General features: G+C 57.2%; 1 protein-coding gene across 2 annotated transcripts in view; it reads right to left on the reverse strand.

Annotated features, from left to right (window-relative positions):
- The window catches only part of RARA (retinoic acid receptor alpha), a 43,757-nt gene extending 29,567 nt beyond the window's left edge, over window positions 1–14,190 (reverse strand). The window contains exon 1 of one of the 2 annotated variants that reach the window (XM_047845698.1): window positions 14,066–14,190. The gene's annotated coding sequence lies outside the window, so the exon portion shown is untranslated. Of the gene's footprint in view, window positions 1–4,809; window positions 6,280–14,065 lie in introns of those variants that run through there. The other variant, XM_047845697.1, reaches the window with a different exon arrangement.
- Window positions 14,191–17,516: the final 3,326 nt, after the last annotated feature.

Genomic DNA, 17,516 nt, shown 5'->3' on the forward strand with positions numbered 1-17,516 from the left:
GTCAGACTCACACAGTCAGCCAGTCAAGCACAGCCAGGCACAGTCACGGTCTCCCCAACACTGGGTCTGAGTAGGTGGCTGTGACTCCTTCCCACAGACAGAAGTCTGGGGGGGGGGGTGCCTAGAGGATCTGGAGCATCAGAGACCACACACACTCAGCCTGAAATAGCCCCCAAGGCAGGCCCCCCAAGTCCCTTCCCAACTGTGGCCCTGGGGGGAGGGGCAGCTCCCTCCCCACAAGAACCGGGGTAGTGCCCACGGCGGCTATCTCCATGGCAACCAACAACAAACATCCCTGGAACCACAGTGGGACAGGAAGTGACAGCCACGTGACAGGAAGACTTTTTTTTTCCAGTGTTGGGGGGTGATAAAGATTGTTACCAGCCCCTAGAGAATCAGCTGTCCCTTAAGGTTCCCCCACTTGGAGCTGGAGGGAAGGGGGCCAGCTGGGAGGGTGGCCACCCCCTATCGCAGTGTGTGAGGTTGGTCGCAGGGCTGATGGGCCCTCCCTCCTGCCTGCCACTCACGGTTCTCCCCCTTGCTCCCCCTCCCCTCCACTTCCTGCCGTGACTAGAGATCAGAGAACTCCCCACCGCAGCTTCCCCTTCTCAAGTCTCGATTCCTGGGCTGGAGGTTTCACCGTGGGCCGAGGGGCAGAAGGAAGGAGGGCTGGGGATCTGCGGTAGGACCCAGGGGACAGAGGCTCTGGGGGAGGAGCCGGGAGGGAGCCACTCCTAGGTAGGTGTGTACACACAGGCACACAGAGAGTGGGTCACGGTGACACACGGCGGCGGCCGGCAGGGCGCAGTGACACACGGAGACTGCCTGACCTCAGGCAGCTCTGGGGGGAGGGGAGCAGAGCCATTGGATACAGCCCGCACACCCCACTCCAGCCTGTCCTGAGCCTCTGGGTTCATCTCAGGCAGCTACTGGCCGCCAGACAGGCGAGATCCCAACTGTACCCAGCCCCCACCGCCTCTCCCCAGCCTTTTGTGCTCAGGAATCCCCCTCCCTGCTCCAAGGTGCCCGCCCAGACGAGGGCACCTTGGTGGAAGGTGGGGGGAAAGGAACCTCCCTCCACCCCCCTCCCCTTCTCTGCAGATGTCCCAGACTATATTTAGCCCAAACCGGGCGGCCAGCCAGACCCAGACTCCCCACTGGTCGGGAGCTGAGCTCCCAGTTTTTATGCAATTAAAACATTAACAGAGAACCACCCCCATCCACAACCCCCATGCCCCCCAGCCCTCCCTGAGCAACAGAGCTCAGTTAACTTAAACAAGGGCAGCTCAGCTCTGCAGCCTATGAAGGGGATGGGGGGGGGGGGTCCCTGGGCAAACAGCAATAAACTCATTCCTTTGCCCATCTCCCAGGCCCTGCCCCCACAGGCAGGATTGGGACATCATCCTTGAGATCAGGTTGACACTTGCAGAGGGGGTGTGGGGGGGTAGGCTTTCCTTATTCCGGCCGGAAGGCAAAGGCATATCCAGTGGGGGGGGGGGGGTTGCCTGGTTGCAGAAATTCCACCTGTCATTTTGTAGCCCCCTTCCATGGCCGGCTCCAGTTACAGCGCTGGGGGTTGGCAACAGGTGCTGGCCAGGCTGGCAGCAGTCTAATCCCCCATCCGCTCCCGGGGCTGACAGTGGTGCCTAGAGGTCCCGGCAGGGGCCAAGCAGGCAGGATGCTGGGTAGAAGAAGGAGGTATCACTGCCAGGCAGGTAGGGGGCAGCCCAAGGCCCTTCTGTAAACGTGGCTCCCTAGACTCTGTGATGTGTGTTGGAGGGTCTAGAGAAGGCAGGGAAAGCTTAGTTCCATAGCACCTATTTCATTTCCCCATGATGCCAGGCAGGCGGGCTACAGTGTGGGAGGTCTGTCTGCCTGCCTCTTCCTCCTCCTCCTCTCCAAATTCCAGGAACAGGCAAGGGAGGCTCCAGTTGCGGAGAGAGAGGGAGAGAAAGCAGGCGGTCCCAACTGGTGGGGGGGGGGGGAGGGGGGAGGCGGGGACTGGAGCGGGAGGCAAGATCCAGACAAGCAAGAGACACCCACACCCAAGCCAGACGGGGGACAGACACACCGACGCTGACACATTCTCACACTCTGGGCCTGGTCCCTGCACACCACCCACCCTGCAGGGACACCCAGACACTCTCAGCCAATCCTGCCAATCCCCAGAACACTCCCTGGACACACACGGAGATCCAGGCCCTCGCCCCCACCCTCCATCCCCTACAAACCGTGTGGGCTCTACACAGCAGCCAGAGGGTGGAGAGGGGAATGGAGGGAAGAAAGACAGCAGGGATCAGAGAGGATGTGCGGCCAAAGCCCTGGGAGCTGAGGTATCAGTTGCCACACGCCTTTCCCAAAACCCAGTAAGTCAAGACAACCCTGGTCATCTTGCCAGGGACCCTGCCAGCTTCCCACACTCCCAAAACCACTGCCACCAGAAAGGGGCGTGGGGCACTGGGCAAGTGGAGATTACCATGTTCATTCGTCACAGGGATAGGATTACCTTCCCTAGATGCCCATCACCATAGATCCCAGACACTACTCCTAAACAGACCTCCAGAAAGGCCCAAACACACCCATCCCTCAGCTCAGCCCAGGTCAGGCCCTGCCCTGCCCAGCCTATGCTGCCCAAAGCGCAGGGAACCAGGCACTGAGGTTTATATTTTGGAGCAGGCCGCACCCTCACGTCACACAGTTCTGAGGACTACCCCACTAAAGAACCTAGAAGTCTGAGCAAGAAGTGGGTTGAGGGGAAAGGTCCTAGAGGGCAGAGCCAGCTTCTAAGACCAAAGGATTTAGGGAGGAGGAGCCAATCAACCGAGGTCTGGGTCAATGCCCCCAAAACAGACTTGAAGTGCCACTCAGACAATGTCCTCTACCCCACACTAGACAGAGTGGCAGGAACCGCGTCATGGCACATGTGGGTGACTGTGCCCAGCGGGGGAGGCACAGGGGTGATCAGGATGGGGCTGCCCACAGCTAGCTTCCTGCCAGGCTGCCACATGGCTGGGAGTAGGAGGTGGACCAGAGAAGTGTCCCAGAATGGTAGCAGGGGCATTTAGGGTCAAATTAAGGATGGAGATTGAGAGGTGATAGGAGGAGGTGGCCAGGATTAAGCCATTCCAAACCCAGGGTCTTTTCAGAACTGCTACCTCATCTGCACTGCCCTCACCAGTCTGGTGGGGAAACTCCTGCATGGACCATTTCATGCACATTCACTCATACCCTCAAAGTCCAAATCTAAGATCCTCAGCTCCCAAGGGCCTACCCCAGTCTGACCCTAGTGACTGCTCGGTCTCAGGACCAACATAGCCCAGACTCCCAGACAGAACTGATGTCCCAGCCCCTCCCAGTACACTAACACCCTTCATAGTCAGAAACCCCCAGACCCCCCCTTTCCTCCAGCTCCAAATACTCTTTCTCTTGTTCTTCCCCCAGACTCATCTCCACCCCCAACAGGGGGAAGCCCCAAGGTGTCAAGCCACCCCCGCTCCAATCTGGGTCTTCCCCAACCCAGCCTCCCCATCAAGCACAAGGCCCTGAAGGAGTGCTTGGCGCTCAAGCCCACTTTGTAGCAAGACCTGGTGCCTTTACTGAACCACTTCCCTAGAACAACCCTGCCCTATGACCACTGCAGCCAGGGAAAGGGACAAGAGACATCCCTGAATCTCCCACCCAGGAAACTGGAGGAGGGATGGTGGTCAGGAGCAAAAGTGAGGGGGAGTTAGCAGAAGGGGGTGGGGAAGTGGGGGAGTGTTCTCAGGAATAGTCCCTCTAAGAACATATACACACACACACATGTGCACACAGCCCACAGGCAGAAAGCAATCTGGTAGAAGGAGCTGGCACCAGCTGAATGCTGAGGGTACCCCATGCCAGCACATGGGCATCCTATCCAAGACAGGATGGACAGAGGCAGAGAAATATCTTCAAGGCTGTGGGGCTTTTCTTGTCTGATTTCCATAGGAGTCGGTCCCCATCCCCAGCCTAGCACACTGGTGGCCTGCCGCCCTTCCCACTGAGCAACTTGACAATAGGGCAGTGCCCAGAGAGGAGAAGGGGCATAGCCAAGCTGATTTTCCAGCACCCCCTCCCCTCCACATCCACATCTGGCTAGCAGCTTCTCCTCCTCGTGGGTGGCACCAGGTCCCAGACACCCTCTGCAGAGCAAAGACAACCAGTCCATTCCGTCCTCCCCTTACCCCAAAAAGCTTCCATAACCCCATGGTAGCACTAGATCCAGAGACCTCCCTCCTGGTACTGCACTGACTCCCTTACCCAATTCGATCGGCTCCCCTCACTCCACGGGGGACACCAGCTGAGCGGGCCCCGCCCCCCAGCCGCCTGCTCCGGTGGGGGTGGGCCTCCGGGCTGATTCTCCCCAAACCACAGGGCAGCTCAGATAACAGGAGGAAAAGGAGGGGGCTAGTCCGTTGGGCATCCGATCTCTCCCCAAACAGGTTTGAAAGTCTTTTTGTTTTGTTTGTTTTTGAAGAGGAAAGCAAGAGGGAGTAGGAGTTCCCAGCGGCGGTTCTGCCACAGCTCGGGCGCCGGGGACACGCGCGGCAGACCGCCCCAGATGCCTCACGGCTGCGCGCGAACACTCGGGCGCAGACAGACGCACAGATTGGACTCCCCCACCCTGGGCACGGCGGCGGCGGGGTAGGAAGCCCAGGAAACCCCGGGTTCCCGTCCGAACCCGCCCAGCACCAGGTCCCCGCCTGCAGCTCCTATCAGGGACAGGCCAAGGGGCCCCGGTGCCCGCGGGAGCTGGGGGCTCTCCAAAATCCCCGGGGCAGAGGTTACCTCGCAGCGGGAGGAAGCAATCCGTCCAGAGCGCCCGCGGGCTCGGCGTCTGCCCTGACCCTGCGCCTCGGTGCTGTTAAGCGTCAGGGGTACGGGATCCCAGGAGAGGAGCAGTCTGGGGGGCCGCGGCTCAGGGGCGCGGGGCGAAGGCAGCGGCCATGGCGAGTCACGTGCGGAGGCTGAAACTTTACCCGGAGCCCCAGACTAGGGGGGCGGAGGGTACGGAGCAGGAGGGGCGGCCCTCTCCCCCACCCAGACCCGCCTCTGCCCGCCCACCGACCTATCACCAGCCAGGGGCGGGCCTGTGGGATCACGCCCCCCGCCCCTCCTTAACAGACCCGGAGAAGGGCGAGTCTTAAAGGAGACGCGCCTAGCTAAAGGCTGGACCGTGGGAATCTGGGAGAATTCCCTCCCTCTGCCCCAAAAGGAGAGATTCTGAGAGGGCAGGAGGAATTCTGCGGAAAGAATGGAAAGAGGACTCTGTCGAGAAAGGACAGTAGTGTGTGGTATCACACTCCCTTGCCCCCAATCACACATACCCACACTCGCAGAGGCACAGATCACACACACGCCCAACACCTAAACCGAGGAAGAGAGCATAATATAGAAGTGAATATAGTGACTCTGGCCCTAGATATTAAGCCCCTAACTCCTATAGTTATAATCCTTCTCTGGGGATCAATTGGAACTCAGAGCTGTGCGACCTTGAATAAGTCGCTTCCTTTCTCTGAATCTTAATTTTCCCATCTGAAAAAAAAAAAAAAAAAAAAAAGGAAGTGCAAGAGTAGGTATACCTCCCTCGAGTAATAACTCCTCTCCTCTTCCCCCAAACACCTCTCCAGTTCGAGCAGGTCTGAGGAACTAGAGCCCAACCTAACCCCTCAGCATCTCCTTGCCAAGTACCCTTCCCCCAGAAGGGCAGTGGCCTTTGGATCTTCCAAGAACCAACCAGGGGGCGCCCAGGAGCACCCCTCAGTGCTAGAGGACTCTCAGACTCCAGCTTCTCTCTCCTGGCCCAGTCTGGAGGAGCCAGAAGAGCTCTCGTTCTTGCTCTAGCGGGGCAAGATCTGAATCACTCTCCATCTGCAGAGACCCCAGTTCCCAGCACAGCCACAGGCCCCCTTCGAGCCTGCGGCTCCGTTTGGAAGGATCACGTCCCCACCTGTAGCAGCCTACTGGGGGGAAGCAAAATCATTAAGGAACAACACCACCCCCCTCCCCTGTCAGAGAAGTGGCCACAAGTGCCCCCACAGGACTTCCCAGTGGAAGGGGAAGTGTCACACTCCCAGGCCTCCACCCCAGTGAGGAAGACTCTCAGCCTGACCCGGCTGGCAAAGCTCTCAAAGCCACCGGCCCGACGGCCCCCGCTTTACAGACGAGGAACAGGAGGTCGGGAGTGGACACAGGGTTCTGTCCACCATCACACCGGCTGCACAGCTGGGTGGAGAATCGGAGTATCTGATTGTTCCCTCCAGCTTTAGCCCCCCAGCCTTGGTAAAGTAGGACAAGCCTGGTCGGTGGGATGATCTGCTCTGAGGTCCGGCTCAGGGACAGGGCGCTGGGGCAGCGCTTCCCCAGGCCCCTTCCCGCCCTCCAGGCCCGGCTGTCTCTCGCTCTCGCGCTCTCGTCTGGATTTCCGTCCACCGGTGCGAAACGCCCGCCCAGCCCCTCCCGTCCTGTCCCGTCCAGATCCATCCGCAAACATGCGCTCAGCGGGCAGGAATGCGCCAATGGCTCCCAGATGTGGACGCCGACGCTTAACCCCTTCGCCCCCCCCCACCGCCCAGGCCTTCCAGCCTGAGCCTAACCAGCAGCAGGGGGCGTTGCCCCGGGTGAGACCAGCTTGGGAGGGGGCTCAGCGCCAGCCACCCCTAGCCCACACAGGCTCTTCCTGCCCTAGATTTTGCCAGTATCCCTTCTAGCTAAAGCTATGGACACAAAAATGCAAGTGTGCATAAACACGGGTACACTGCCTCCCACGAAGAAAGGCCTTCACATATACATGCCAGCACACAGGGTCAGGTACACTCGTGCACACTGAGATTCAGATGTGTAAACGCACATGCAGGACCCCCATATATGCACACCCACATGCATATTCAGAGCACACATGTATCCACATCCTTGAGTCAAACAGAACATGCACATATAAGACAGGCATTCGTGCATGCACAAGGTCATGAGGCAGTGTGGGGCACACTCCTGAACAGACACGGCAGTAGGCCCATGTGCAGATGGAGGAAGAAATTCATGCACCCACACACCCACTCCCCACAGGGGGCCAGACACTCATGCACAGAAGACTGGCCCCAGATGTACAAGCACACAGCCCACAGGCCTTTGGGGCACTTTCCCCCTGTCCAGGGCACCCAATACTGCCTGTCCAGGCTCTAGCCCTACCCAGGCTTGACTCCAGGAAACAGGAGAGGTCCCCAGGTGGGAGGCCAGGAGTCTTCAAGCTGCAGCAGCTGAACTCCAGCTGTGCCGGGCCCCCAGCAGGGTCCCCATCCCCACCCTGCAGGGACCCTACACAGGAGGGGAGAAAAGTGCAGGAGGCAGCAGGAGACTATCAGACTGAGAAAAGCCACAGGCCAGGGGGCTCCTCACTCTTTAGGAAAGACACTCCTTCTTGGGGCCTGACCTTCCCGTCCTGTATACAGAAGGCAATGGGCTGGGGAAGAAGTCTGAGCCACTGTTTTCCCAAGACAGGGATCTCTCTCCAAAGGGAAACCCTAGAGAGCCTGCAGCACTCAAAGGAGATACAAAATAGCCCTGAGACACCCCCCCCCCTGGGGGGGCCCACAATTCCAGCAAAACAAGGCCTCCCTCTCACAGCCGGTGGGGAGCTCCTATTCAAGAATAGCACCACACTGGTAGTGAGTGAGAAGAGACTACCTGGATGCAGACCGTGTGGGAAATGTCTGCTGGAACCAGCCCAGCCCCTGACTCCTCTTCCCCTCCCTGGCTGCCCTCCGCCCCCCTCATCCCTGGGGGAGCTCCTCCCACAAGCACGCTTACTTCCCCACTCCCTCTGATTCGAACTGAAGGGTAATCTGGGGCACGGCTCCTGTTTCCATTGTGCAGATGAGGAGACTGAGGTACGAAAAGGAAATTGTCTTGCTCAAGGTCATACAGCTTGCCAGCGGCAGAGCTAAGATTCTGACCCACAGGCCCCTTCTCAACCGCCCCCCCCCACTTCACTCCGAATCAAACATTTCCACTCAGCACCACGCTGCTTCCTTCTTTACTCCCTCAATAGAGCACATGGGACAAACACCAGAGCTGCAAGGTGGTGGATAGGGCCAGGACATGCCAGAGAGAGATCAGAGAAGACACCGGAGGCTACATACATGGTCCCCCAACCCCACCCCAAGCATGGTGCCCACCTGCCCAGCAGGCACAGCCCGGTGACTCAGCTGCATCCGGGGGAGATGCCAGGGCAGTGACTCACCTACCGAGAAGAGCTGAGCCTGGCACCTTGCCAGCCCCAGGACAGAAGTGACTTAGTCACCAAGACTGTGATGCCCAGCAGGCACAGCCCAGGGATTGGGGACAGGGGCAGGCTGTGTCCTCCATGGTTACATGCGCCCCCTGGCGAAGAACAGGCATCCTAGGGCTAGCCACAGCTGTACCGGCCCCTGTCCCCTCATCACTGCCCACCCCCAGCTTGCCAGGCCCTGTTCTAGTGCAGACAAGTTCTGTGAGACCCCTAGGCTGCCCTGCCCCCTTGCAGCCTGCCCCCTGCCATCATTCACCACCCACTCTCCCACCAGCCCCACCTCCTCCTGCCACCCAAGTCGTACCCAGGCTGTGCGGCTCCTTTAACATGTCCTGGCAGCACCTCCTGCCCCCACAGCCCCTCTCCACCCCCAACACACACACACATGCAGTCACACACACTTCTGCCAGCCCTGCTTCTGCCAGCAGCTGCTGAAGCTGTTGAACAGGAGGGGAATCAGGAGGGTGGGGTGTAGGGATTGGGTTACCAGAGGCTGATGGGGTGGGCTGTCACCCAATCCCTCCCCAGCTAGTCCTCCCCCCCCCCCCCCCCCCCGTCTCCCTTACCCACCTGCTTCCCCCCACCTCTGGCTGGCAGCCTACTGCTCTCTAAGGCCCTCCACCCCCACTCCACCCAAGCTAGAAAATAAATGGTCAAGGGTATTTGTCATGCTAAGGCCAGCCCAGTATATGAGAGAAAGAGAGAGAATGAGAGGGACAGAGGCAGCGATGGACAGAAAGAGTAATTCCTGTGCTCAGCGCTCTAGCTACAGCCACTAGGTGTGTATATCACTGTGTATGTGGAGCCAGAAGGGGACTGGGTAACTCTCCAAGTCCCAGGAGGATTGGGGGGTGGGGGGTGGCCCAAGGGGAATGGACTGGCTGAACAACCTCAATCCATTTGCACTACTGATTTCTCACACACTGCAGCAGGCCTGAAGGCGGGCAGGAGTGGGGGCGGGGGGCAGGATAAATCAGCCCCCAGAGACATAGAGACTGAATGGAGAGGGGGGAGGGGTGCCTGCACCACAATTTGTGGCCCACTGTGCCAGGCTTGGTGGGGAGGGGGTAGGCAACAGAGGAATAAGAGACAGAGTGGCAGGAGGCAGAGTGGGGGAGGAAATGTTAGATTCAAGCCCACCTGGAACACCTTCCAGCTGGATCTGAGGCTGATTGAAAGAAAGAAGGTGGGGGACAGAAGCACCACGTTTGACTCCATAGGCAGGGCCCTGAACAACTCCAGGGGGCACCATTCACAGTCTTTGTGCAACATGGTGGCCCTGGGGGTGAGACTGAGACCGGAGACTGAGTCCTGAGGGACCGCAACTCTCTCCTGAACTTTCTCCTCCCAAAGCTCAACCAGGTGCTCTGCCCCCAGGCCTTGGGGGAGGGCTCACTTCTGACTTGTGGCTGGAAGCCTCTGGTAATCTACCCACTCTTCTGCCTGTGCCCCTCCTTTCTTGGGGGCACTGGCAAACAACCAGGATGACCTCCGTGGGGCCAGATGGGGGCTCTGGAGAGCCTGCAAAACTCCCGTCCTTGGTCTGTCCTTAGCTCATCTCAGGACTGCGGGCAAATCCGGGCCTTCTCTGGGTCTCTAAGGTGGAGTGAGACTGGATGCCCCTTCCCTGAGGTGTCTCTAGGCCCAGACTCGCCAGCCTGTGAGCCTGTTGGCAGATGCCCAGCACCTCGATTCACACCAGTGGCCACAGGCCACCTAAACAAACCCCAACCCTGACCTCCTTCCAGCCTGGACACAGGCTCTCTCCACATAGTGGAGACTTCTAAACAAACCAAGCTGGGGTTTACGGGAGACGGTGCATAAACAAGCAGAGAAGGAAACAACCAGGTCCTCCTTGCTGCAGCAGGGGAGGGAGACACAACCAGGTGTGGTGAGGGACCCTGAAGAGAGAAGATGGGTGCAAGGGGTCCCAGTGCAGCCAGATGACTGCTTGAATGTCCTAGTGCAAGGAATATCCTGCCCCCACCCCAGGCCTGTTTGCTCCTCCACAAGGGGGAGGGATTGTCTAAGTGGTCTTTAATGCCTTTTCAGGGTTCTAAGTCTAGCAGGACAGAGAACCCGCCAAGGGGTGCCCAGTATTCCTCATCCCAGCCCAGCCCATCTACCTGGGTCAGGACCCTCTCTGCCAGACCCTGCCCCAGCCCAATGCGTGCCTCTCTGCCCTGTCTGCTGCCCCTCTGGCTCTTCCTCACTCCTCCGCCTGCCTGCTTACCCTCACCTTGGCCAGCCCCTCTGCTGCCCCGTGCTTTTCTGCACGTCCCTCCTGCCAGGGGACAGACCGACTAAAAATAGTCCCTGCAGCCTTTCTCGCCCACAGCTGCCCAAAGAGCAGGAAATGAGGGGGGCAGGGAGGCCCGTGTCCTGCTCTCCCCCACAAACTCCCAGCTCCAAACCAAGTCCAGGACTCCAGCCTGGGGAGAGTGCCAACCTGGCCATCTCAGGGGCATCCCACACCCCTTCCCTAGGGGAGAGGCCTGCCCATAAGTGCCTGCCATCCTAGAGTTGTCCCTGCCCTCTGAGAGGAGGAGAGCGGAGGCAAGCAGTCTAGAGGGAAACCTTCCCAATTTCTGACAAATCAGTGCCAACCACATTGTGGGCACCGAGAGGGCAGGGCCTGGCTCCACTGACTGGTCTTTTGAGGGCAGAGGGAATTGGCATGGGGAAGTTTGTGCTGGTTTCCTTCATCCTGGCCCAGCTGGAGAGAAGACAAAATAGTGCCCCAGCCTTAATTATGCTAATCCTCTGCTCCCCAAAATGTGTGGGTACAGACATAGGGGTTTCGATGGCCACCCCCAGATACCATGAGAAAAAAAGCTTGAAAGAATAGCAGAAGATCTGGGCTGCCCACATATAAAGATGAAAGCCTGGAGGCGAGAACAGGCCATGCCTTCCAGGCAGGGCATGTGTTGCCCCCAAGCTGAGTCAGAGGTTGGGAGGGAGGAGTTGGGGTACACAGTGCCAGGGGCTGTGGTGCCCCCACCCCTATCCCACCTGGGATTCTTGACACCTCCCAGCCCAGGGAGAAGGCCCTCCCCACACAGGAGGAAGGAAACCAGCTTAGTGACTCTCTGGAGGCCTGAAGGACAGCCCTGCACCAGGAGGCAGGCGGGAAACCCAGGAGTCCTGGCGCCCAGCCCAGAGAGTGAATGAGAGAAATACCTTGGAGGGGAGGAAACAGCCCAGAGTGAGGCAGACACATGGTGCCCCCAGCAGCTCCCAGATGTGACCCATAAGGGGGAACTGGCCAAAGGGGCTGGATGGGGAAAGTGCACACACTTCCAAACAAGAAGAGAAGAAAACAGGGCCATGAGAATGGGGGAGGGGGCAGAGCCAGCCTGGCCCTCACCTGCTGTCCTCTCCTCCAGGTCACGGTCAGAGATAGTGTCATTTAGGCCACTAAAGATCAAAGAGGTCCTGGGGTCCTGGGTGGATTCCCCCCTCCCCTAATCTTCATTCCTAGCCTCCTCTGGCACCCCTTCCCCAGGACCAAGCCAAGCCGGGAGTCCGCAGGACCAAGGTGGTGCCTGGGAGGCCTGGACAGTGCCAGGGGCAGCCCTCATACCATCCTCCCACTGGCTTCCCTCCCGCCTGCTCTCAGCCGCCACACATATCTCAGCTGTCCAATCCGATTAGGGCCCCTGTCCAGTGAGCCGGACAAGGAGGCCACTGGGCAGGGGAGAGACGGGGACAAGGACGCTGAGCAGGCATGGCAGAAGGAAGGTGGAGACGGGGCTCAGGGGAGAAGATGTGGAGCCCCAGAGGAAGAAAAGCCTAGTAGAGAGATCTGTCCTCTCTGACCACAGGCTCTCTGGCAACAGCCACCACCGGCATTAGGGTAATTCTGCAGCCCCTAGGGCAATAGCCTGCCTGATTCCACCATCCCCCAGATGGGCAAGGATTGGGGCGAGGGAAAGCCAAAGCAGAGAGACTGACCTAGATTTAGGAACAGAACCCCATCTTAGAACCCCCACTCCCACCCCAGCGGAAACTACCATTTGCACTGGGTTTTAGAATACATTGTCTTATGGGGCCTTTATGGAGGTGTCCCTATCAGGCAAGCGGGGCTTGCTACCAATAGCCATTTTTACAAATGAAGAAACTGAGGGAGATAGTCTGAGACATTAGTCTGCTGTCTTCCTTGTATTAGCCTCACTGAAATAAATTCCCTTCTTTGTCAAAGAAAGAAAAAAAGAAAGGAAGGAAGGAAGGAAGGAAGAAAGAAAGAAAGAAAGAAAGAAAGAAAGAAAGAAAGAAAGAAAGAAAGAAAGAAAGAAAGAAACAGAGAAAGAGAGAAAGAAAGAAGGAAAGAAAACTGAGGCTTCAGTACAAATGCACAAACCTGTTCACACTCAGAATCTCTACTATGCTTCCTGGGTCAAGAGCAGAACTAAGTCTGAAGTCACGCCATTATCCACCCTTTCCTACAAAACCAACCTGTTGGGGATCCAAGGAGTCATGGAGACTGCAAAGCACACCCCACACCTAGAGAGAGTTCACAGTTGGGGACAGGGGACATGCTGCCCACTCTACCACAGAGAGCTAGAGGGGTTCCCCCAAAGTGTGACCAGTCTTTCCTATCACTCTCCTCCCCAGTCGGCTCTGCTCAGAGGCGATATACACACATTCACAACGTTACTCTGACAGGTCATACACCCCTCCTGCAAACCCACTAAACCAGAATGAGATGCCCTAGATCTTCAGAGAGCAGGCTTTGTCAGCCCCCAGCTGGAGGGAAAAATAAGCCACTGTAAACAGTAGGTGCCATTCAACCCTTTCCCAGAGAGCCTGCAGGAGGGCAGAAGCTTTGGGGTAACACCAGGAGCCTGAGGCTCTGAAAGCCAAGGAGCCCAGGGAGCTGGCATGGCTGGGTGGCCTCCCAGATCTGGTCCACACCCCCTTCCCCAGCCATCTGGGCTGAGCCTGTTCTGGCCTGGGCCACATTCTGGGATCTCTCCCCTTCAATGCATGCAGCCACCTTTACCCAAAGCTTGTAGATTTAAAATCACATGGTCTTCACACACACACACACACACACACACACACACACACACACACACACGTAGTTGGGGGGGGGGGATTCTTTGCAATAGGTGCTGAGGTATTGGCAGTGATGGGGGCTCTAAGCTGAAAGAATGAAAGAACTTTCCCTAGAGGAACAGGTCACCGAAAACTGCTCACAACCTCCACTACCCTCCAGCAAAGCCTTTAGCCACCAAAGTGTGAGATCTGGAAAGGGGTATTAGTTCCCCTACAAGGTGAGTAGGGAGTTGGGGCAAACCAAAGTCCCAAGCTCTTGGGGCGGGGAGGCCAGGAGGAAGCGAGAGGCAAATCCCCCTGGAAGGCTCTGGTTCCTCTCCTGCTCCCTCCACTATCACCCCAGCACTGTAAATTCTCCTGTCGAGGTGAGGTGGGGGAAGGGGGATTAGGCAATACTGCAAAGGAGGGTGCAAGGGCGTGGGGCCTGGGCAGACCTTCCCCCCACTTTCCATTCTTAGCCTGAGATCGGGGAATGCCTGGGAGGGAGCGCGGGAAGGGCGCTGCAGGGTGCGGGGGGGCTCCGAGCTCTCAGACACCCCACTGTTCCCAGGCTCCCACCTCCCCGGACCACAGTGATCAGTGGGGGAGGAGGGATGGGGAAAGCCTGAACTGGCGAGAGGGAAACGACCAGATCAGCAGCGGAAAAGCCCGGCGGAAGGCGGCCGAGGGGGAATTGGGAAGGGGCGTGCGCGGTCCTACCTGCTCAGGTGTGTGCTGGCAGGGGGGCGATGGGGTTCCCAGGAGAACCGGGGAAGCCCTCTCAGCTCGATTCAGGATTCCCCCCTGCTTCTGGGTTAGGCTGCTGCAAGAGGCACGGGTTTCCGTTGGGTCCTAAAGGCCACTCGCCAAACAGTAAGCTCTCCCCGCCCTCTTCCACCAGCCCTGGCTGGGTCAGCGGGTGCAGAGCTGACTGATGGGGGGAGAAGGAACTCACTGGGAGAAAGCAGGGTGTCTCAGTCATGGGCTGGAGACCGGAACAGTCCTCAGTCTCAAATACACAGCACATGGATGACTTTAGCTGAAGATAGGATAATATTTGACAAGAGGAAAAGGACATTTCTGGGGCGCCTCGGTGGCGCAGTCGGTTAAGTGTCCGACTTCAGCCAGGTCACGATCTCGCGGTCCGGTCCGTGGGTTCGAGCCCCGCGTCGGGCTCTGGGCTGATGGCTCAGAGCCTGGAGCCTGTTTCCGATTCTGTCTCCCTCTCTCTCTGCCCCTCGCCCGTTCATGCTCTGTCTCTCTCTGTCCCAAAAATAAATAAACGTTGAAAAAAAAAATAAAAAAAAAAAAAAAAGGACATTTCTTCCTTCCTGCCCCTAGCAGATGATTTGGGCTTTGATGTTGAAGATGGGGGTTAAGATTTCCTTCCTTACCACTCCTGTTAAGCCACTTAGCCATTGAGAATTTGGGGATGGAGGTATGCATTTTGGACAGGTGCTCACTCCTATCCCGCCCCTCAGAGACATAGCACAATCTCCCCATCCCTCCCCACTATTCCTAAGTACCTAGGACGCCACCCAGGGGAGGGGAGGGCGATTTCCCCACAAGTAAAAGGGCGATGAGACATCCATAGCAGTTGGAAACTGGTAGTTTCATATCCTGGCTAGGGTGTGTGTACCTGGGAGTGTGCTAAAGTGGGCAGACATGCACATACAGATGAGAGTATGAGCAGGTGGAGCTGGGGGGCTTTGGGTTACACCTATCACCAGAAATGGCAATTGTCAGCAGAAGGACGAGATTCAGAACACATAGGGGTCAACCAGTGCCGCTGCCCAGCCCTTAATCCTGAAACTTTACCAGAATGAATTCAGTAAAGAAAGTATTTTCCCAGCTACCATTTGGGATAAATACAAGGGACAGAGGGACCTCTTAGCACAATTAGATCAGCTTCAAGGTTACAGGCCCAGTTTAGGATAGGTGATTTTCCCAAGTACCTCAAAAGGAGGCACTGGGGTTTGGGTTTGGTGGGCCAGGGAAAGGTGGATGGGAGGGCTGCAGAGGGCTGGAATGAGAGTATTTTGCAAGGAGAATTGCATGCATCTCCAGCACCAGCAGCAGCAGAGCAGGGAAAATGTCATGGGGTGAAGGGACTCTGTGGGGCAGGAGGTAGTCAGGGACAGATTCGAGGGCAGGGAGAAAGTATGGCCTCTTCCTAGAAGGGGAGAGGGCAGCAGTGTTTCACCCACATCTTTCTCCCCCTTATAGGAATTACTGAGGAAAGGAGCTAGACAGGAAGGATGGAGGCCCCAGGGTGGAGTCCATGGGGTGAGCTCAGGTCAAGCCTTTCTCCCTAACGTGCCTCAGTTCCCTCCCAGCTGTTAACCAGGGCTCTTGGTTCTTCCCAGGCAGTTAATGAGTGTTTACAAAAGAACTTGGAGATCCTCAGATCTCAGCTGGGCCGCCACTACAGTTATAAAGCCCAATAAGGGCGAGTGTTATTTGGAGAGGGGAGGAGTAGGGCAAGAGGGAAACGCACTCCTCTCTTACAAACTAAGGATAAAACTGAGCCCAGAGAGGAGCGCAAGCCTCAGCTGCCACAGGATATCCTTGTGCCCAGGGACGGAGGTCACGCACCCCAGTACCTTCAACCACCACCAAAGGCTGGCCTCCAGCTAACTGCAGGCAGAACCCAGACTAGCAGTTGGTCTTCATTAACTCCAGCTTTTTTTCACCCCCCACCGCGAACCCAAGGCTTCTGCAGGCCTTAGCTAGAGGGGGCTGCCCTAGCCCGACCTTGCAGCTGACTCGGGGACTGGGGGCACCGCACCAAAGGCCAAGTTACCAGCTGAAAATAAAGTTGAAGCAAGATTCCCTTTCCCCATGGGGAGCAAGGAGAGAGGAAAGAAAGGAGTGTGGGGGTGAGAGGGTGGAGGTGGGGGAATTTAGGGCAAACAGCAGGCAGTGAAGTCAGCTGGATTGAGGCCCAGAAACCCCCACACCCTGGGGCCAAGTCTTACTCCAGCTTTGCTTTCAGCTTGAGTCTTGGCTAGGCCCCAAACTAGGGAAGGCCCTGGCTGCCCCTTTCCGCCTCCCTACCCCCACCCTTATTAAATACACATTTTATCTCTCAGCATCTTCATTATCTTAACTGAAGGAGACAAGCAGTGGATGGCGGCAGCGGAGAGGAGAGCGCGTCGGGAGAGGGGGGCGGTGTGGGGAGCAGGCGCACCCTTGTTATAAAGTGCTGATCTAGCTCTTTCAGGCAGTGTGGGAAACAGAGGAGGGATCAAAGAGAGGGAGGCTGATTCAGAACTCAATTAGAGCTTTTTAAAAAAGGAGCTGGCTCTCTCCTTTCCCCAGTCTTCAGACAGCCTCTACCCAGGCCCCTTGCACCCAATTAGCTTCTACTGCCAGTGCCTTGGGGCTGGGGTTGAAAATCAAGGGAGGCCAGAGGGCACACCTTCTCCCCCTACAGAATGCACTTCTGAGAAGAGGGAGACCAGTGCTGTTTGCAGCATGAAGGGGAATGTCTTAGAGGGCACCTCAGATTTTCAGGAAGAACCTGAGATCACCACTTTCTTCAAAAGTTACAAAGTGGGACACCAAAGGTGTGTTCCTCCCTGATCCCTTGCCAAATGGAGGCAAAGCTTCCGGCCAATCCCTAGGGACACTAGGTAACATCCAGACAGGTGCCCATCTTCCCAGCCCATGGGTAGGACTCCCTCTCCCCAAACCCGAGGCTTCCTGGGAGCAGTGTGGAAGTTGCCTCAAGCAAAATGCCACTACATCAGAGGGAGCGATTGGTACGCATCTGTGAGACCAATAAACGCTCCACAATGTGTCAAGACACATCTTGTAAGATGGAGCACCCTTCTTTTACAGGGCCCTGCTCCACCTCCGTGCAGAAACACCAACAGTGTTTACCTTCTGATAACTGGCCTCGAGATGGAGGAAAAGGCAATGTCTTCCTTGGTTCATTTATCCGTCCATTCAATGACTGTTTACTGAATACCTACCAGGTACCCAACGCTGTACTAGGTGCTGGGGACAGACACAAAGGTAAGTAACATCTTGGCTCTTTCTTTTGGTCTCCCTCGGTAGTCAAGGCAACACCTCTCAATAGATATTTTTGAAGATCCTCAAGAAGTATCTCAATCCTACCTCCCAGTTCTTATTGGTCAATCTTAAAAGGGCACTTAATAAAGGCAGG

The sequence above is a fragment of the Prionailurus viverrinus genome, unplaced genomic scaffold (genome assembly GCF_022837055.1).
Source record: "Prionailurus viverrinus isolate Anna unplaced genomic scaffold, UM_Priviv_1.0 scaffold_35, whole genome shotgun sequence".
Taxonomy (NCBI): domain Eukaryota; kingdom Metazoa; phylum Chordata; class Mammalia; order Carnivora; family Felidae; genus Prionailurus; species Prionailurus viverrinus.